The 20,798-nt window shown below is 53.8% G+C and overlaps 1 long non-coding RNA gene across 10 annotated transcripts; it reads left to right on the top strand.

The window, feature by feature from the left end:
- The first annotated feature begins 8,738 nt into the window (after window positions 1–8,738).
- LOC310898005 lies at window positions 8,739–20,604 on the top strand. Of its 10 annotated transcripts, none has more exons than XR_014582882.1 (6): window positions 8,739–9,608; window positions 9,877–10,454; window positions 10,578–11,703; window positions 12,312–12,462; window positions 18,499–18,586; window positions 20,433–20,604. It is a non-coding gene; the product is annotated as an uncharacterized lncRNA (long non-coding RNA). The 10 variants fall into 10 exon arrangements; XR_014582883.1 differs by having other exon boundaries at window positions 8,745–9,608; window positions 10,311–10,454; XR_014582884.1 differs by having other exon boundaries at window positions 8,745–10,203; window positions 10,311–10,454.
- Window positions 20,605–20,798: the final 194 nt, after the last annotated feature.

Below are 20,798 nucleotides of genomic sequence, written 5' to 3'. Positions count from 1 at the left end.
GAGCCCCTGAACCCAAAGATGACCTCAAGCAGTGACCCCAGAGCTGACCCCGAGCCCCCTACCCCGGAGCTGACCCCAACTCCAGAGCTAACACTGAGCCCCCAACCCTGGTGCTGACCCCAACCCCCAGAACAGACCCCAGAACCGGAACTAACCCCGAGCCCCAACCCCGGATACTTGACCCCAGACCCAGAGGTGACCCCAAGCCTTAGACCCTGGAGCTGACCCCGAGCCCCTGACCACAGACCCAGACCTGACCCCTGTCCGGGGTTGAGGGCTTGGGGTTGGGGCTTGGGGCTGGGGCTTGGAATCAGGTCCAGGTTTGGGGCTCAGGTTCGGGTCCAGATTACGGGTTCCGGGGTCCGTTCTCGGGTTGAGGGTCAGGGGTCAAGGATTCGGGGTTGGGGCTTGGGTCGGGGGCTTGGGGTTTGGGCTTGGGTCCAGGGCTCGAGGTCACATCCAGGTCTGGGGCTTGGGGTTGAGGTTCCCAGTTCAAGCATCCGGGTTGATGGACCGCGGTTGGGACTTGGGTTCGGGGTTAGTTCCAGGGTCAGGGTCAACTCTGGGGACGGGGGCTTGGGGGTCAGATCTGGGGTCCAGAGCTCACGTTCAGGGCTCCCGGTCACCTCTAGGGCTGGGGCTCTGGGTCAACTCCAGGTTCGGGGTCGAGAGTCGGGTTCAGGGTCCGGGGTCGACCATCTGGGGTTGGGTCATGAGTGTCCGGGTCTGGGACTTGAGGCTGGGGCTCAGAGCTGGGGCTTGGGGTTCAGGGTCGAAGGTCAGGGGTCAAGGGTCACGTCCAGGTCCAGGGCTCTGGGTTAACTCCGGGTACACGGTCGAGAATCCGAGGCTGGGGCTTGGCGCTCGAGCTCGGGGTTGGAGCTCAGGGTCGAGGGTCCAGCCTCAAAAGTCTGGGCTCGATTGTCCGCGTACGGGTATCGGGCCCAGTTCCGGGTCTGGGAGTCAGGTCCAGGTCCGGGGCTCGGGCTTGGGTCCAGGTCCGGGTCCAGGGCTTGGGGCTGGAGGCTCTGGGGTCGGGTCTGGGTTGGGGGTTCTGGGGTTGAGGGTCCGGGGTCGAGGGTCCAGGGTCAGGACTCCAGTGTCGAGGGTCTGGGGTTGGGGCTCAGGGTTAGCTCCGGGTAAGGGGTCTGTTCCAGGGGTCAGGGGTCCAGGCCAGCTCCAGGCTTGGGGTCGGGTCTGGTTCCGGGGCTTGGGGTTGGGTCCAGGGCTTGGGGGCGGATCCATGTCCAGGGCTTGGGTCCAGGTCTGAATCTGGGTCCAGGTCCAAGGCTTGGGGTTGGGGGCTCTGGGTTCGGGTCCAGGTCAGGGGCTCTGGGAATGAGGGTCCTGTGTTGAGGTTTTGGGTTCATGGCTCCGGGGTCGAGGGTCTGGGATCGGGGTTCCACTGTCAGCGCTCTGGGATTGAGGGTCTGGGGTTGGGTCTCCAGTTTCAAGGGTCAAGGGTCTGTGCTCGAGGGAACAGGTTTGTGGCTTGTGTTTAACTCTGGGTCCAGGGTCTGTTCCGGGGGTTGAGGTCTGTTACGCAGGTTGGAGGTTGAGGTCAACTCCAGGTCCGGGGTCGAGGGTCCAGGTCCAGGGCTTGGGGCTGATGCTCAGTGCTGGGGCTCTGGGTTGGGGCTCAGAGTCGAGGGTCTGGGGTTGAGGGTCCAGGGTCGACCATCTGGGGTTGGGTCTTGGGGTTAGTTCTGGTTCCAGGGTCTGTTCCGGGGGTCGGGGGCCATGGTCAGCTCCGGATCTGGGGCGCAGGGTTAGCTCCGGAGTGGGGGCTTCAGGGTCAAGTGTCCGGGGTCAGCTCCGGGGTTGGGGGCTCAGGGTAGGGGGCTCTGGGTCGGGGCTCAGGTTTGGGGCTTGTGTCCGGGGCTCAGGATCAGGTTCAGGTGCGGGGGTCAGGGTTGGGTTTGGGCCCGGGGCTTGGGCTTCCATCCGGGTCTGGGTCCGGCGCTTGGGGTCAGGGGCTCCGGGGTTGGGTCCAGGTCAGGGTCTCTGGAGTCAATGGTCCAGTGTTGAGGGTCCAGCATGGAGGGTCCAGGGTCGGAGCTCCATGATCGAGGGTCCAGGGTTGGGTTTCTGCTGTCGAGAGTCTGGGTTTGGGGCTTGAGGTTAGGGATCAGGGTTAGCTCCAGGTCCTGGGTCTGTTCCAGGAGTGGGGGGTTGTGGTCAGTTCCGGGCTTGGGGTCGGGTATGGTTCCAGGGCTTGGGGTCTGGTCCGGGTCAGCGGTTTGGGGTCAGGTCCATGTCCATGGTTTGGAGTTGGGTCCAGGGTAGGGGCTCTGGGATCAGGACCTGAGTTGAGGGTCCAGGGTCAAGGGTCTGGGGTTGAGGATCCGGAGCTGGACCCCAGAGATGGAGCTTGGGGTTGGGGCTCAGGGTCGATGGTCAGGGTTTGAGGTTCCGGGCTCAAGGTTCCAGGGTTGGGGCTTGGGGTTAGCTTCAGTTCCAGAGTCTGTTCCGGGGGTCGTGGGTCTGGGTCAGCTCCAGAATTCGGGGCTCAGGGTCATCTCCAGGTCCGGGGTTGAGGGTCACATGTCGAGGGTCTAGGCTCGAGGGTCTGGAGTTGGGGCTCAGGGATAGTTCCATTTCCGGGGTCTGTTCCAGGGGCCGGGGATCAAGTTCAGCTGCAGTGTTTGGGGTTCGGCATCAGCACTGGGGTCGGGGTCAACTCCAGGGTCAGGGGCTTCGGTCCGGGGCTTGGGGTCACCTTCGGGTCCAGGACACTGGGTCACCTCTGGGTCCGGGGGCGAGACCCAGACCTAGAGGTGACCCCGAGCCCTGGATCGGAACCCTGGACCCTGGAGCTGACCCCCATCACCAGCCCAGAGCAACAACCCCGATTTCAGACCCTGAGCCCCCACCACCGAGGTGGTGATCCTGACCCCAGAGCTGACACCCCCGAGCCCCAAACTGGAGCCCAACCCCCGAACCTCAGACTCAGAGCTAACCCTGAGCCCCAACCCTGAGACCCAAACCCAGACCCTTGATCCCGGACCCTCGACCTTGGAGCCCCGGACCCAGACCTGACCGTGGAGCCCCAAGCCCCAGACCCAGAACTGGGCCTGATACTTGTACCATGACATGGGCCTGAGCTCCAGACCCAGACCCAGGACCCGGCCCTGGAGCCCGTACAGCGGACATGACTGCGAGCCCCTGACCCGGGCCCAACCCCGAGATCCAGACCCAGACCTGGACCTGACCCCAAGCCCCAGACCCGAGCCCCGATCCTGAGCCCCCGTCCCCAGAGCTGGCCCCAAGCCCCCTACCCTGGAGCTGACCCCAACCCCGAAGCTGACCCCAACTCCCGACCCCTGGAACAGACCCCTTACCCAGAGCTAACCCCAAGCCCCAACCCCAGACCCTTGACCCCAGAGCCCCCACCCCAGAGCTGATCCCGAGCCTGAGACCTGAGCCCTGGAACCTGGAGCTGTCCCTGACCCCGGAGCTGACCCCAACAAAACGACCCCAGTTACAGACCACAATGACCAACCCCTGGAACTAGCCCTGAGCTTCAACACTGAGCCCCAACCCCAAACTCTCGACCCTGGACCCTTGACCCTGGTGCCCGGACCCCCAGCCCTCGACCCCAGAACCTCAACCCACCCCGGAGCTGACCCCGAGCCACAACCCTGAGCCCCAGCCCTGGACACTTGACCCCGGACCCTCAACGCTGGACCCTCCACCCCAGAACACCCACCCCGGACCAGACCCCAAGCCCCAGACCTGAACCTGACCCAAAGACCTGAACCTGGAGCTGACCCCCAGGAGACAACCCCGAGCCCGAGCCCTGAGCCCCAGCCCCGAGCTCCAGCCCCAGACCCTCGACCCTGGAGCCCCCACCCCAGAGATGGTCCTGAGCTCCGGACCCAGAGCTGAACCCGAGCTCAGGCCCCGGAGGTGACCCCGACCCCTGAAACAGACCTTGGACCTGGACCCGGAGCTAACCCCAAGCCCCAGCCTCGGACCTTCGACCCTGGAGTCCCCACCCTGGAGCTGACCCCATGCCCCCGACCTCCGGAACTGATCCTGGACCCAGAGCTAAGCCCAAGCCCCAACCCCAAGCCCCAGTCCCAAGCCCTCAACCCCAGACCCTCGACCCCATGCAACAGACCTGGAGGTGACCCCAAACCCTGACCCTGAGCCCCAACCGCAAGCCCCTGACCCCCAAACCCAGAGCCGACCCCGGACCTGACCCTGACCCCCCCACCCCAGAGCAAACCCAGAGCCCTGGACCCTAGAGCTGACCCTGACACTGGAGCTGACCCTGGCAAAATGACCCCGGAACAGACCCTGGAGTGGAGCTAACCCCAAGCCCCAGCCCCGGACCCTCAACCCTGAACCATCTACCCCGGAGCCTTCACCCCAGACCCAACTCCGGAGCCCCTGACCCGGACTTGATCCCAGAGCCCTGGACCTGAGCCCCAGCCCCAAGCCCAAGCACTGGACCCTCGACCCCGGAGTCCTCACCCCAGAGCTGACCCCGAGCCCCACCCTGGAACTGACCTCAAGCTCCCTACCCCAGGAACAGATCCTGGACCTGGAGCTAAGCTGGAGCCACAACCACAAGCCACAACCATGAGCCCCAGCCCCGAACCCTCGATCTGGGACCCTCAACACTGGACCCACGACCCCATGCCCCAGACCTGGAGGTGACCCCAACCCCCGGAACAGAGCCCCGACCCTGTGACCCGATCCTGAGCTCTGACCCCAGGGCTGACCCCTACCCCCAAAGCAGACCTCAGACCCGAACCCAGAGCTAACCCCAATCCCCAGCTCCCAGCCCCAACCCTGGACCCTCGACCCTGGAACCCCCACCCCAGAGCTTACCTTGAGCCCCTGACACCCAAAATAGACCCTGGACCCGGAGCTAACCCTGAGCCCCAAAGCCGGGCGCTCGACCCTGGACCTTTGAACCCAGTGCCTCCACCGTGGACCCGACCCCAGAGCCTCCACTCCAGACTAGATCAAAGCCCCTGACCTAAAGACCCAGACATGGAGTTTACCCTGAGCCTCAGGCCAACATGGAGGTGACCCCCAGCCCGGGCCCCGGAGCTGACACCAAGCCTCGACCCCAAGCCCCAACCCTGAGCCCCACCCCAGTCCCAATCCGGGAGCAGCCACCCTGACCCGAACCGAAGCCCCAGACCTGGACCCGACCCAAAGACTTGGACCCGCAGCTGACCACCAGCCACGGACCTGGAGCTGACCACAAACCCCAACACCGAGCCCACAGCCCAAGCCCTAGCCCCGAACGCCATCCTTAGACCCGACACGAAGATTTGGACCTGGATCTGAGCCCTAGAACCAGACCCGGGGCTGACCCCAAGCCCTAGCCCCGAGCCTACACACCAAGCCCCAGCCCCGAACCCCAGCCCCGAGCCCCAGGCCTGGACTGTCGACACCGGAGACCCCACTCTGGACCTGAGCCCAAGCCCCCAACACCCGGAATAGACTCGGGACCTGGAGCTAACCCCAAGGCCCAAATCCGGACCCTCAACCCCAGAACCTCGACCCCAGAGCCCACGACCCCAGACCCTCGACCCCAGAGTCCCAAACCCAAACCCTCAACACAGGACTCTCATCCCTGGAGTCCCCGACCGGACCTGGACACAGACCCGAACCCGGACCCGGAACTGAGCCCCCAACACCAAGCCCTGACCTCAGAGCTGACCCCAGAGCTGAACCCTAGACCCTGACCCTAGAGCTGACCCCAATCCCCCAATCCCCAGAGCTGACCCCGGACCCAGTGCCCCGACCCTGAGCCCCCAAGCCCAGAGCTGACCCCCGACACCATAGCTGACCCCAAGACCCCAACGCTAGAGCTGACCCTGAGCCCCAACCCCCAGAACGGACTCTGGATCTTGAGCCCCCATCCCGGACCCTCGACACAAGATCCTCAACCCCAGTGACCCCGACCTGGACCCAACCTTGGATCGGTCAGCAGGGAGTAAACAGTTGGGCATTTTATCATCATGCCTTTGCATAGAGTCTCAGCAGTGCCTGTGGTTTTCACATCCGAGCACAGCGTCACAGAATGGAATTGTAACCTCGTTTCTCTGCAAAGAGGCTAGTCAGGTCATGTTGACTTCACCAGCCCAGGCACCTAGTCAAAGCTGAGTGCTTTAAGATAAGGGCCCGGCACAAAGTTACCCAACATTCTTCTGAGCACACAACATTTCACAGTCATGATGTGACAATACATTACTATGAAAGCTTCCAGTCCAAGAGCTCAAAAGGCCCTATTGCAATGCTTTGTTGATCGATGACGTTAAAACACTGCACTGTAACTTGCAGCCGGGGCATGAGCTCAAAAAGCTCTGCTCTGTGTCCCATGAAGTTACAACGCCAAACTGTGACTTTTTGCAGGGTGAAAAAAATGCCTCACTGGGACTCTTTGCTGGCCGGTGCAGTCACACAGGCCTCCTGTGACTCTCTGCCTGCATCTGATGCTATTAAACCCCTCCATGACTCACAATACCCTGTTTAGACACAGTACTAAGCCTTCATGTAACATCACCCAACTGTGACGCTGTGCTCTGCTGGGCGCTCACAAAGCCCTCCTGTGACTCTGTGCCACGAAACAATTTCACAAAGCCCTACTGCTGACGCTGTGTTGGCTAGTGTGTTACAAAGCATCACAGATACTCTAAGCCACTAAAAGATGTCACAATCAATCCAGATATGTAGTGCTCCATCACGCAGCTGCGTCTTGATATTACAAGGACACGCTGTGACTCCTTCCATGGCAACACCATGAGAACACCATCCTGTGACTGTGCCTGCTCAAAAGACTCTCTTTGACAGTACTGAGCCACAATGTGACCAGAGACCACAGTGACACTCTATCGGGGCATGAGCTCACAAGACCCTGCTGGAATGTTGAATAGAGCGATGATATTCCAACACTTCACCGTAACTCCCAGCTGGGCCATGAGTTCACAAGGCTGTGCTGTGACACCATGCCATGAAGTTACAAGGCCAATCTGTGACTCTGGGCTGGGTTGTGAGCTCATAAGAACATAGGGTAACTTTGTGCCGGGTCCATATCTTATACCACTCCACTTTGAATATATGCCTGGGATGGTGAAGTCAACAGGATATGGTGAGACTCTTTGCGGAGACACAAGGTTACAATTCCCTTCTGACACTCTGTGCTCGGATGTGAAAACCACAGGCACTGCTGCGACACCCATATTCTGACTCCTTTACAGGACAAGAGCTCCCAATATGCTATTGTGACAAGGTAGCGAGCCTTCATGAAATATCACAAAAGTGTAACTCTGTGTTAGGCTGGGAGCTGAAAAAGCCATCCTGTGACACTGTGCCCCAGCACGATGTCTAAAGGCCCTACTGTTGACGCACTGCTGGCTAGAATATTACAAACCTTACTGTGACTCTGTGCAACCCAGGATCTTACAGTCCCATGCTGAGATTCTGTCCTGACTCAGTTTATTACAAGGCCCCATTGTGACTCCTTCATTGGCCACGCCCTGACAAGACCATCCTTTGACTCTTTGCCTGCTCAGAAGACCCCCTTTGACAATACTGTGCCATGATGTTTTAAGAAATATGATGTGAAATGTTCTGGGCCATGAGCTCTCATGGCCATGCGGGAGCGCTGAATAAGGTAATGATTCCAACATTTCCAACACTTCACTGTAACTCCCAGCTGGGCCATGAGCTCAAAAGACTCTGCTGTGACGCTGTGCCAGGAAGTTACAATGCCAAACTCTGACTCTGTGAAGGGTCATGAGCTCAGAAGACCATAGGGTAACTTTGTGCCAGGTCCTTATCTCATAGTACCCCACTTTGATGATATGCCTGGGATGGTGAGGTCAACAGGTCCTGACAACACTCTGCAGAGACATGAGGGTACAATTCCCTTTTGAGACGCTGTGCTCGGATGTGAGGACTGTAGGCCCTGCTGAAACTCTCTGCAGAGCCATGATGGTAAAATGCCCCACTGTGATTCTCTGCTAGCCCGTGATGTCACATGACCCTCCTGTGACTCTCTGCCTGACACTAATGTTATTAAGTGCCTCCATGATTCTTTGCTTTGGTGTGATTTTACAAGGCCCTGCTGTGACTCTGTCCTTTGCCAGGAAGATACAATAGCATCTGTGACTCAGTGCATGGCCAGGATGGTACGAGCCCTAATGTGACGCTATCCCCCACCACTCTATAAGACTAGCATATTCTGACTCCTTTTGCAGGACATGGGGGGCGGGGGGGGGGGGCGGGTCCCAGTACACTATTGTGACACGGTACTGAGCCTTCATGCGACATCATTGAACCATAGCTCTGTGCTTGGCTGGGAGCTCAAAAAGCCCTCTTATGATACTGTACCGTGAAAGGATGTCACAAGGCCCTACTGTTGATGCTCTGCTGGCTACTATGTTACAAAGCCTCTCTGTGAATCTGTGCCACCCAAGATGTCACAGTCCCATGATGAGAATCTGTCCTGCCTCAGGTTATTACAAGGCCCCCACTGTGACTCCTTCGTTGGCTATGCCCTGACAAGACCATCCTTTGACTGTTCACAAAAGCAAGCGAGCACGCATGAAATACACAGGTATTCATCCTGGCTATTAACACGTTAAAAGGTACAAAGACTCTAGAGAGTTTCCACAGAGACACCTGGTACAACCAAATGTTCAAATGTTACCCCACGGCGTCCCAGTGCCGGGGGAGGTGGGGGGGGGGGGAGAAGCGGGGAAGAGAGGCTCAGCCTTTTATTTTCGTTTGTGTTTTTTCCGGGAAAACGGTTTGGGAAGCCGTGCCTGCAATCCTTGGGACGAGCGCGGTAGCGCCCTCTGCCTCCACCTGCGGGCCAAAAGCCGGTACTGCGGGCTGGGCGGTGCCGCTCATGCTAGGAGGCGCCCAGGCACCCTCTGCCGCCCCCTGTGGCGAAAAGGCGGTACTGCAGGCTGAGAGCCGACAGTCTCAGTCTCTGTCAGCGCCGCCGGCATTCTCATTAGTGCCCCTGCCCGCGGCAAAATGGCGGCGCCTTGCTTCCGGTCAGAAGCTGCGTCGCCTCAGCTCGGGACGGGACGGGACGCGACACCACAACGGGTTTGGTGGTCGGGGCCGCCCCGGGACGGCGCGCGGGGCGAGACGGCGGTCGGTCGGAGCGCCGCGCGGTCGGCGGTTCCTGGGGCAATGGCCCTTGTGTGGGGCCGGGGGCGCGCCACGCCGGACCCGTGCTCCGCGGGGCCGTGGGGTCTGGCGGCGGCGAGCCTGGGAGACAAGGGGCGGGGGAGGGAGGGAGAGCACGGAGCGGAGAGGAGAGGCGGGGAACGGCACGGGGAGGGGGGACGTTCCGGAGTCCCTGCGGGGTGAGGTGGGCTGCTCTGTCCTGAGGCATGCTGGGAACTGTAGTCCTGCGCTGCCGGGCAGCCGCCTCGGTCGTTGCGCAGTGACTGACCCCATTGTCGCTGTCGCTTTTACCGCGTAAGGCGTGTCACACCCCCGTGTGTTCTCCTGGTGGGTTGACAGCTCAGCCTCCGGATCCTTACCGAGGAAGAAGCCGGGGGAGAGCGAGTGAGAAGGGCCTGAACCGTGAAATCGTCCCAGCAGCACCCAGAGCGGGAGCTGCAGTGAGTGTCCTGCTGCCCGGCCCCTTTCTTAACCTGTCCCCTGTCCCATGGAACGGTGGAGAACGGGATGGTGGGGGGCGGAGGGGGGACCACTGCTCGGGGAGGGCTGGGCATCAGTGAGCAGGTGGTGAGCAATAGCATCACACACCACTTGCTTTGCAACATTCCCTCATCATCGTTATGATTTCCCTGCCTTTTTTGTCCTATTAAACTGTCTTTATCCAAATCCACGAGCTTTGACTATTTTTTCTTCCTGAGTCTCCCACAGTGGGGAGAAAAGCACCACTCATCCATTTGCTCTGGCCGCCTGCCGGGTTAAGCTGCAATGAGAACACAGATGGGAAAGAGTAGAATGCGCACCTCCTCATTTGGCTTTCAAAAGGAAACGGACTAACAAATTACTGTAGCGAACAGTTTGGGGTTGACTGGACAAGTTCTCCTGACTTCAGGAACTTGTCAGGACTACCGGTCTTCTCTTTCTAATGTAATTTTTCATAATACTCACCACAAAGCATTGCCGAATTTGACAAAGTTACAGGGAGGTCGCCTGTGATGTCTTTGCGTCCCTCTGGAAAGGAAGATGCGTTGCGCAGAGGTGCAACTCTTTTTCTGTAATCTCTCATCAAAACTTTCCGGGTAAACGGATCCTTCAGCCTGTTGGGTACGGACAACCTGCAGGGTTGTCTGCCATTCCCACGACAGGGATAGCTGCAGAGAGGGTACCGAGCGGGAAGGAGATCCGAGCGACAGCTAATGTCACCGTTGAAAGCACCGTGGGATGGGAGCAGCCGGGGACAGGACGTGGAAGGAGAACTTGATGAGAAGGAGCTGCTCTGGAAGGTGGAGGTGGGCAGTGACCCGAGAGGACCAAAATCAGCAGGGGAAGGTGGGATCGGGGAGGTGGGGGGATGTTAGGAATGTTAAGAGAGGAGGAGCAGCTGACAGGAGCGACTTTTCCCTTTCCTACAGAGGGAGATGATGATGGAAAACCTGCCCCGAGGAAATGCTTGCCATTTCCCATTCAGGCTGTAAAGCCACGCATGCGTCTTCCTGAGAATGGCTGCGCACACGTGGCATCGCAGGCCATGAGCTGCTTGGGCAGGGATCTCTCCATGCGGGGCAGCGAGTCCCTGGGAAAGCCATCATCTGGCGGAAGAAAGCCCGGGGGGAACTTCTCAGAGGTAAGAAGCCTTCGAATGTACAGGGACCCCTAACTCGTGCGCCGAGCGTGCAAGACAAATGTCCATGGCACGAAGATCGAGGATGACTTCTCAGAGGTAATCAGCTTTCCCTTTGTTCCCCCGTCCTCTCAGGAGCCCTCCTTACGCTCTTTGCACATGCCTGAGGCCCACAACACTCATTTTCTCCTCTACTTAGCATTCCTAGTCCCTGCCGTGGGGAATAATTGCCTCAGGTGACCTGAAAATTAAACTGATATTCACATTTTAAAGAAAAGGTACAGTGCTGAAGAAGCTTCCAGGGTGGAGTGTAGCTGCTCTGCATAAAAGATCCCGAGGCCTCCAACCTTAGATGTTGATCACCCTGGGAGAACCTGGCGTGCTGACTCTTAAGAGGAACAGCAGTACGGGGTGTAGAGCGGAGCAGAGGCGCCGTGGCTAAGCTCTGTGACAAGACGGGAACTTGGTTGTTCTTGTGCTTAACCGAGACTGATTTCCAGTGGAATAACAGTGCTATTAATGGGGTGCTCTTTTTTTTGAGCAATTCCAGCCTCCGGAGGAGGTGTTTGTGTTCTTCTTGCAATATGCAATGAGAGAGGACCAAGCACACCCGGACATTCTCAATTAAAAAAAAAAAAAAAAAAAGGGCAACGCAGGGGCAACCTCTGCCCTAAGTTGTGTAAACGCATAAAGCTGAGTGGCTTTTTTTTTTTCTTTTTTTTTTTTTCTTGTGGCTCGCACATCAGCGCTGCTCCGGGAAGGCCTGCCTGCCACTCTGCTGCTCTCGCCTTGGGAGGGGGAGCCGGGCGGTGCCGCAGGACCCCTACCCCCGGCAAAATGGCGGCGCCCTTCTCCGGAGCAGGAGCCGGGACGGGCTCGGGATGGAACGGGACGCCAAGACGCGATGCCGCAATGAGGTTGGTGATCGGTGCCGCCCCGGGAAAGGACGGGGCGGGGCGGGGTGGGTGGTCGGGACGCCACGCGGTCGGCGGCTTCTGCGGAAAAGGCCCTTCTGCGGGGCGGGGGCGGCGCCGGACCGGACCAGACCAGACCGGACCGGGCCGGGCGTGCTGCGGGGTCTACACTGCGCGGGGCTTCGGGGGGCTGGGGGAGAGGGGGGCGGAGCGGTGGGAGGCGGCGGGGGGGGGGGGCGGTTGTGTGTGCTTGGCGGACTCCGCTCTGGGTTGGATGGGCTGCTCCGTCCCGAGGCACGCTGGGAGCTGTAGTTGTGTGGTGCCGGGCGGCCACGTGGGCTCCGGGGCGCACGGCCGGTCTTTCCCCGAGCCGGCGCCGGGCTGTGCGCGCCGGGAGGCGCAGGTTGCCGCTGGCTGCGAGCGCGGTCGCCGGCGGTGAGGTGAGCGAGAGCCTTCAGGGGTGCCTCCCCGGAGCGTCGGGCCGGGAGGGGTGGGGGCTGCGGCGGCCGGGCGCAGGTCCTCGCTGCGCTTGATCGTTGGTCTGCGCCTTGGAGGTTTTCCTCTCCCTGTGTTCTGACAACCGGTTCTCTCCTTTTTCTGCGGCTCACCAGGGCAGAAGCAGCTCCCCGCCACTAGGACCCCTGTGGGTTTTGTTGCCGAGCAAAGGTGGCGCACCGGGTAAACCGAGGAAAGCTGCAGCTGGTGTGCTGCAGTTGCAGGTTTCCTAGGAGAAAGAGCAGCTCGTCTGTCCCGACTGTCCAGGTAAGTCATAGTGATTTTCAGGTGAAATCGAAGCGTGACGGGGATTTTGTTGGCTCTTTCAGATAGCTGTTCCTACTGTTAGCATTCACGAAGACACATAATCCACAAAGTGATTATATGAAGGTGCTTTATTAGGCCCCGGAAGTTAGGGGCATGCCTGCCCAAATCTAACTTCGTCCGATTTGTTCACTCAGTTCTCTTTTATCTCCTAAAATATTACATATGCATTAAGTTTCACAACACATCTATGCATATTCATTTCCTAGCTCCACCTAGCCCCGCTTCATATGCTAATTATCATGTCAGTCCTTCTGCGCTTGCGTATTATTCTGTGGTGGTCGTCCGGGTGGTCATTGGGATGAAGTAAGATGTCTTCATCAGAGTTGAACTTTTTAACCTTTTCTTCTTGTGCATGCTATCTGAGCCCTTGGTCTCAGTCCAAACCGTAAGGTTGGTTTGATCCGGTTCCTGGGGTCCGAGAGGCCCCTGTTATCTAGATGTCATGCTTGTTTGGCGTTCTTTTAGTCCTCTTCCTTACTCCTCATCATGAATCAGTGCATTCTCATGCTATCCTTGCACATATATTTTGTATCTTCCAAGTGCAGCCCAGGCACAGTACATCGCAAATGTAACACATATTAAGCAATATTGCCTATTTCATCTTCTATTACCAGCACTACCGAAGATCCCATCGGTTACAAAAGGCAGTAGTAACCTTGTAGTTTCTACTTTCTGTAGCAAAATATACTGGCAGATGAATAAATGAGCAGGTACACATACATGTGACTCTACAGCTGAGATTAAATAACGTGCAGTTTTTTCTGTGTTTTATTTTTCAAAGCATGTTGTTGCCGAGTGCCTGAGCTTTTTGCTCATGTTACCGAGGAAAGGAATGGCTGCGCTTCTCCCCCCCTCTGTTTTTCTTTTTTTTTTTCTCTCCTCTTCTCCCTCAGTGACGGGGACTTGAAATGTTTTTCTCAGATGTCCACATGAAAATTAAAAAAAAAAAACAACCTGATGGTGAACACTGACAGAATTGGGTGACATTTTCAAGGTAGAGGGCAAATAACATGGAAATTTCTAGTACGTTAGTGTTACACTGTTACCAAAGCCGACGTACTAGCCGCTTGCTGTTCCTAGTGTTTTGGTTTGGCTTGGTTTTCCTTTCAGTAGTCTCCCCAAAGGCCTTTGTGGACAAAACTTTGTCCCACTTCAGTTTTAAGAATTATCGTAGAAATAATGAACAAGTGCTTGCAGGGCTTTCCAGAATGCTAGTTGTGGTTGGTCAAGAAAGACTTGGGAGGCAATTCCTTTCACAGAATCGTAGAGTGGTTTGGGTTGGAAGGGACACTTAAAGATCATCTAGTCCATCCCCCTTGCCTTGATCAGCGGCGTCTTTCGCTATGTCAGGTTGCTCAAAGCCCAATCTAGCCCAGCTTTGAGCACCTCCAGTAATGGGGCCTCCACAACTTCTCTGGGCAGCCCGTTCCAGTGTCTTACTACCCTCATCGTGAAGAATTTCTTCCTTTTGTTCGATATAAATCTGTCCTCTTTCAGTTTATAGCTGTTGCCTTGCCCTGTCACTACAGGCGCTGGTAAAAAGTCCTTGCCTGTCTTTTTTGTGAGTCCATTATACGTGTTTAAAGGTAGTAATGAGGTCTCCCCAGAGCCTTCTCTTCTCAGGGCTGTCACACTTCGGCCCGGCTGCTGGTGCTGGCTTGCAGGTCAGTGCCGAGCTACCGGAACGAGGTTTTTATGTACTTTTCCACTTCCTTCAAAGGGAAGTTGAAGCACAGACAAGCTGACTGAGAACACTCCAAAGTGGTAGACGTGAGGCCTGTTGTAGGACGCCAGGTTTTTTCCCCTGTGAGCGGAAGGAAAGCTTGTTTGGGCACAGGTATCTATCACAGAGGGATGCAGCTCTCTCGTTACCACTTCTGCTGACTCCTGAAGCGATCCTCTGTGCTGGTCCGATATCCCTGCCCTTCTATGGCAAAAGAGTTTGTCCCTGAGATTGCAGAAGCAGCATTGTGGAATTTAGGTTTTGGTAGGTATAGAGGTTGTATCCCTGAAATCTCATCCACCTCAAGATACTACCTATCCTTGCAAACCTTGCTTCTCTGAAATCCAAGTCATTGTCCTTACCCCAGTAATACCGAAGGGAGAAATGCTCCATTGAGAAATTATCAGAAAGGAAGAATCTGTTTTGGCAAGCCTCCCTCCCTTGGAATCCGTGGGTTCCTTAAACTGGCCCTGGCATGAGTATTTGAAGCAAACGCTATCCAAGAAAGAAAAATTATTTTATCTCTCATTTATCATTCTGTAATAGTTCCAGCTGACTTTGGTGACAGCATAATAGCGAAAGTGATTTCACTCTCTACCAAATAAAAACATAAATTACTTCTTTTGACTGTCTTGAAAGAATGGTAATAATAATAATAAATAGGTGGGAAAACCAGAGCTGTTGCATTTCAGGAATTTTAGGTGGCCTGAGAAACACACAGCATGCACTAGGGTAGCAGCACAAAAGTATCTCAAAAACGGGCTCTGCAAACAGAAAGACCTTTGGGAGGTCACTGACATTCGGTCAGAGTGGGCTGACTCAGCCATCATTCTGCCTTCGTAATAATTCACAGCAGTTTTGCAATATTGCATGTCTTCAGCTTAAGGAAGACTTTTCTTCCAGGGATTTTCCCTACTGCTTTTACTTCAAACATTACCAGGAAACAAAGTTGGAAGTTCTCACGTGTCCATTCAAGGCTAGGAGCTGGTTACCCAGCAAGATGCTTGCTCGAGGCACGGGCTCACCAGCTGATTAAATAACTGTCCTGGGGCAGGAGCATGTGGGACAAAATACTGCAGACAGCACAATCCACGCGTTTGGTTGCTTAATGCCACTGAGCTATGCTTTCGTAGCAGGAATGTGTCAGAAGTAGCAGTAATCCAGGGAAATGACACAAACCTGGAGGTAGGCAGTCAGCTTTGTGAGCTGGGAGTGCTGGCGTGGTCCTGCTCCCCTGACTACACCTGTGTGAATCAAGTAGGGGAAGTGAGTATGGGCGTGGTATTTCAGCCCTTTCAGGGAGCTGAACATCACCTGAAAAGATGACATCCCTGCCCTGAAGGACCTGCCCACTGCAGTCTGTAGCATTGTGCCCATTTGTAGCTTGATGGGCCTGAGAGTAGGGGACTGTGGGATGCTGGGGCTGGGATTTGATTTGGGGGTTGCCGCTGCAGCCCCACGAGCTTGTGTGTTAAGTTTAAGCTTGGAAATAAAGGGGGAGTGAGGGAAGAAAAAAAGCAAAGCCTTGCAGAGCCTCAGCTCCACCGAGGAACAAATAACAGTCTGTTTGCTTCTGGAAGAACTTCCCACTGCTGAGGATGGATGGGGCGGACCCCAAAAGGTAGATGGGATTGTCTGAGAGCTGGTGATACTGCCAGCAGGACTCCACAGCTGACGAGAGACATCGCTGGTTTTGACGTCCATCACAACGGAAAATGCTTGTTTCATTCAATTTGGGGAAGTCATGTGAAACTCGCAGACAGAAACAATATCAGTGAGACTCTGTTATGCAGTCATGGTGAAAGCTTAGCATAGCGAAGAAACAGTGTATACTAGGTAAGGTGAAAAATGGAGTCACACCTCCAAGAAGTCCCAGTTTGTGGTCTTTTTTTTTTGGTGGGGAAGGGGGAGAGAGATGAATATTACCCACCAGAAAGGTGACCAAATCCATGCCTAAAAAGGTCAGCTGCTAAAAGCTTTTATAAATGATCTTTGTACTGCAAGTTTCAGTTTTCATGAAGCCAAGTTGAGATAAATCTGAAAATTTCTACAGGTTTAAAAGAACGCTTACTAAAATATTCTTGCCATTCACAATAATAATGGAGTGAGTGAACTTGTTCCACACAGTGACCTTACTTTTTTTTTTTTGTATTCCAGCAAACTGTGTACAATCCCAGGAGCGTAGGTACAGTCTTGTGTAGCATTGTCATTCTGCCCCACCACTCTGATATCTAACAAAGTAATACTTTCTGGATGTTGTCTACGAATTCTTTCCTTCCTTATGTAAGAGGTCAATGCACATATTGCCTAGTTGGTCAGAGAGCATCGCTGAAGTACTGTTTTATTTGTATTTGTGAAGACAGCAGAATGAAAGATAGCAGCTTGGTGACTCCCACCGAGATGGTCATTAGGATAAAACAGTGGAGTTTCTAGCATATATTAAAAAGCCTGGAGGAATTAGCATAGCTTGCAGGAAAGTGTGCTGGAAAGAGATGATATTTGAGAGCAAGCGTGAAAATGTTGTCTTATTACCAAGAATGATGAGAACTGATGCGTCTGCCCTGTGTTTGGATAGGTGAGTGAGAGAAGAGGAGCTGAGCATAGAGTTTGCAGGGGAATTGGGAAATGAATGAGATGATTTAACCTCTTTTCCATGCAAGCGTGTGTTGTTTTTTTTTAATCCCATACTTTCGTTATTATCCAGAATTATTAATATAACTCTCTATTTTAACTGGTTCGGTTTTATGGGTAGCAGCTAACTATAGAAAGAACTGAGATGCTGAAGTGTCCTTGGAGCCGCTAACTCTACCTCTTTATCTGTTCCCTAAGAAGATGTCCCGGATTTAAAGATGATATATATTAAATGAAGTATGAGAAGAAACAGCTTCTTCCGACACTTGCGCTCCTTTTCTTCAGCTCGTGCAGAAGGCTGACAGCCTGTCTCACTCTCATCAGTGCTATCCCACCAGCTCCTTTAGGAGCTCAGCACCGCGTTTGGCCTGTTGTGATCTTTCCGATCTCCTCATTTCTGTGCTGCAACACCACCATCCACGAAAAGTCAAGTAGGATCTGAAGACCTTTGACATTGCTAAAGAATCAAACCTCAGCTGTCATTTTTAGCCCTTTGTATTCCAGATGTTTGCTTTGCTGGACGATGGTTTCATTTTTGATTTTGTAATATGTTCTTTGTAGAGGTTATTTTAAGCAGACAAGTAGGTAGCCTCCTTCCTTCAGTGGAATTGTGTGGGTTTTAGCTGAGCTTTGCACATCTGAGCGATTGCCCAGTGGTTGTTCTGGTCTTGACGTGTCTCTAAAACCTGTGTCTGCCTCGCCCCTCCTCCTTGTGTATTAAGATGCACGTTTGTACAAAAATTATGTACGCTGTGCATAAGATGCCCGGTGGTTATGGGGCATTTTCAGTGTTTCACAGATAAGGCTTCATGTTTACTTAATCACTTAAGTGTAGTCCTGGCTTTAAGTGTAGGTGTAGCTAATGATGGTTACTGAAGTGGTTATAAAGTTCAAAATGTTTGTGTATATCTATATAAATATATACATACATATGTATATGTTTGTGTATATATATATATATAATGAAACTGAGTCTGTGGAGTAAAAGACTTCTCTGTTTGTTGCATATACTCATGTATCAACAGACTCATATGCAAGCTGATCCAAACTGGGTGACAAGCTGTGCCTTTTTTGTTGCCTGGAATATGCAATCTGTGCACCTCAGGTGTACCTGGTCTATTAACTATCTCTTATATTGTGCCACCCCATTAATATCAGTGGATGTACCCAGCACCACCTTGGGGCTACACATAATGTGGAAATTTCTAGTATGTTAATGTTACTCTGTTTACAAAGCTGACATACTAGCCACTTGCTGTTTCTATTTTTTTTTTTGTTTTTCTTTTCAGTAGTCTCCCCAAAAGTTTTTGTGGACACGTGTATCTTTTCTGTTCTTCCAGGATTCGTTTGTCAGGAAAGACAACCATAAAATCCGAGGGCTGTGGACAACCATCTACCAGATGGTTGTTGCAGATGCTTTTGGTCACGTTATTTGTCCTTTTAGCTCACCCTTTCCTTTATCTTGAGTTGATTTTTTTTTTGCAGCGCTATGTTTGCAGTGGTGACATTGCTGTCAAGGTGTTTTTGATTAAAAACGATCTTAACTGTAATAGTGAATTCACCGAGTATGGCTTTGTATAATGACTCCCACGATCATAACATTTTTTTTTCCTTTGTCACAGAGAGGAGAAAAGCTCTTTCCAGTGAGATGGAGAAGGAATTAATTATACCTCTGCCTCATCCTGTGAGACCAGAAGACATGGAGTAACTGTAAGCTGCGATTCTCAGGAGACACTAAGAGTCTCGGGTTCCTTCTCTGCCTGCCTCCCAAGGCCTCAAGGATGAGAAATCTTAGGCTTTATGTTTTTCCCTATGAAATACCGTCGTGTTAAGGGGTGTAGCTGACTAACTGTTACGGGTGGTCGGATTCAGGTTACTGAACTATCACGGTCATAGATTCACCAATAACGTAGCACGTCCTTGGTCTAGTTGCATTCAATGAGAACTATCACGGCTAGGAACAATGCAATGAAGGGCAGTTTATTACAGCAACCAGAGACACAGGTTCTTTGGATTGACGGAGATAAATTCACTGTCTGCAAAAGCAAGCGAGCACGCATGAAATATACAGGTACTCGTCCTGGCTATTAACGTGTTAAAAGGCACAAAGGCTCTAGAGATTTCTAAGTTTCCATGGAGACACCTGGTACAACCAAGTGTTCAGATCTTACCCCATGACATCCCAATGCAAGGGGAAGAGAGGCTCAGTCCGTCAACTGATCCCGGAAGTCAGAAAGGTATCCTTCGTGATGTTATCTTCCCTAACATCCCTTTTCACTTAAGCCAATTTACATTGTCCGCTGATCTGTTCTCTTTAGTGACCAGTGATAGGACCCGCAGGAATGGTGTCAAGCTGCGGCAGGAGAGGTTAAGGGTAGACATCAGGAAGAGGTTTTTCACTGAGAGGGTTGTCACGCACTGGAACAGTCTCCCCAGGGAAGCAGTCACTGCACCAAGCCTATCGGAGTTTAAGAAGTGTTTGGACTGTGCACTTAGTCACATGGTCTGAATTTTTGGGTTGACCTGTGTGGTGCCAGCAGTTGGACTTGATGATCCTTGTGGGTCCCTTCCAACTCAGGATATTCTATGACTATTTTCTGTCCTTTTAGGTGGAGCTTGAGTGACTCTAGTCAGGCATATCTTGGTTATGATTGGTAGAAAGTTTTCTTGCTTTTGTTTAAAGGAGAAATTCAGAGCGCGTGCTCAGTGAGGGGTGGTCGCACCTTGGGGGCACGGAGCTTTTGGGATGAAGGTGTGTTTTGATATTATAATGATGCTATAATGAGCAAAAGTTCACTAGAGTACAGTGTTTTTTCAAAAACATGACAGGTCGTTGGCTCAGGGTAGCAAACGTGCAGCGTATCGGTCTCGGTGTGCACAAGAGCATCGGGTCCCCATCTCGTCACAGAGCCTATCTGTGGTGTCTCCACTCCGCTCTTTGCTCTGTACTGTTCCTTAGAGTCAGCACACCAAGTTCCCCTAGTGCAATAGCATGTAAAGTTGGAGGCCTAGGGAACGCTTAGGTAGCGCAGGTACCCATCACCCTGAAAGCTTCTTCAATGCTGTATGTTTTCTTTAAAATGTGAATATTAGTTTAATTTGCCTAGTTACTTCAGGCAATTATTCCACAAGTACCAAAAGTGATACTGAGAAGCCTACTTCCAGCATCTCTGTTGGTAATAGCTTCATACTTCTGTGCTTATCCTCGTGGCTTTTCCCTTTCGCATACTGGAAAGGCAGAGACTGTTCAACAGAGTCATCTCTGATCCAAAAACCAAAACTCTGATTTCATCCCAAAACCAACACTCTCTGATGTCAGTAAGAGTAAAATTGCTATTACTCTTGGTCATCCTGGCCGTCGCAGTTGTGCCTCTGTTGGGCTCTGTCCAACCCTGTTGATCACCCCTGTCCTGCTCCTTGCCCCCTGGGTGGTTTTTCTGGCCTTATGCCCCGCTGGCTGTCCGTCCACCCAGTTCCTCTTGCTGCTTGTGTCCCGCTTGTGCCGTTTTCCTTTGTTTTTTTTCCTCCTTCTGTACATCACAGCCCATTTCCGCAGGAGGCAACCGTTCCCCGTGGGATGGACGCTGAGACGGATGGACAGACCTACTCGATGCCTGAGCCATGCAGTCCCCCAGGGGAAGGGGAGAACGTCTGGGCAGGGAGATCCACTGCAGTCTCCCTGCCAGGAGTCCTGCGCAAGAGTTTAATAAAGTTCGCTTTCTGGCTTATGCTGCCCTCTGTGTTTGTGGCCTCTGTAAGTGGCCGTGTTGCTGGTTGCAGGTTCCTGGGTGTGGAGGGGGCAGGGGCTGGGGGGGTTGGCCCTGTGTTCATTGTCCGTGGAGGAGCTGATGGATACAGACAAGCGATCTGGGTGTGGGGGCCACCCTGCTGGAGAGACTGCAGGCTGGGGGGGGGGGGGGGG

The sequence above is a fragment of the Anser anser genome (assembly GCF_964211835.1).
Source record: "Anser anser genome assembly, chromosome: 3".
NCBI lineage: Eukaryota > Metazoa > Chordata > Aves > Anseriformes > Anatidae > Anser > Anser anser.
Note: the sequence above shows the minus strand (reverse complement) of the source record. Positions and strands in the feature narration are given on the sequence as shown.